Consider the following 610-nt stretch of genomic DNA (forward strand, 5'->3'; position numbering starts at 1 on the left):
TATATATATATATATATATTAGTGTTACAGTGTTTGATACAGAAACGACTGCGTGCAGTTTTTACGGGTAGGGACAAGTTTAAACACATCACCGGAACAATGCTGTATAACGAGGTGGGGAAACTTTAAAGTATCCAGCACTGAATTAAATCTGTGAGTGGTGTTGTATACATAACAATAAGACACGCATGGGCTCCACAAAGCACACCTTAATTCGTGCAAATAACATAATACTTTTTTTTTTTTTTTCATAGATAAAATACTTTCATTTCTCTCGAACTTAAGTATACATACATCGAAGCATGCAGACACAAAAACACAAACATGCATATATACATTCATATATGTGTGCACGTGAGTGTACGTGTGTGTGCGCGCGTGAGCGTGTGCGCATGTATATATGTACATGTATATAGATGTAAAACAGATTAGTCTGACACGAAACACCAATGGCCACACATTAGGTAAGCATAGAAATTATTTAGTAAACAGCAGTTAATAATTTTGGTTTGAAAATCACTATTACCACCTAAGTGGGTTTCGTACATTTCTAGGATATCATTCATAACGTAACCAAGAAAAATAACTGCTTTATAGCAAACAGAATGTA

This window comes from Octopus bimaculoides, chromosome 10 (genome assembly GCF_001194135.2).
Source record: "Octopus bimaculoides isolate UCB-OBI-ISO-001 chromosome 10, ASM119413v2, whole genome shotgun sequence".
Taxonomy (NCBI): domain Eukaryota; kingdom Metazoa; phylum Mollusca; class Cephalopoda; order Octopoda; family Octopodidae; genus Octopus; species Octopus bimaculoides.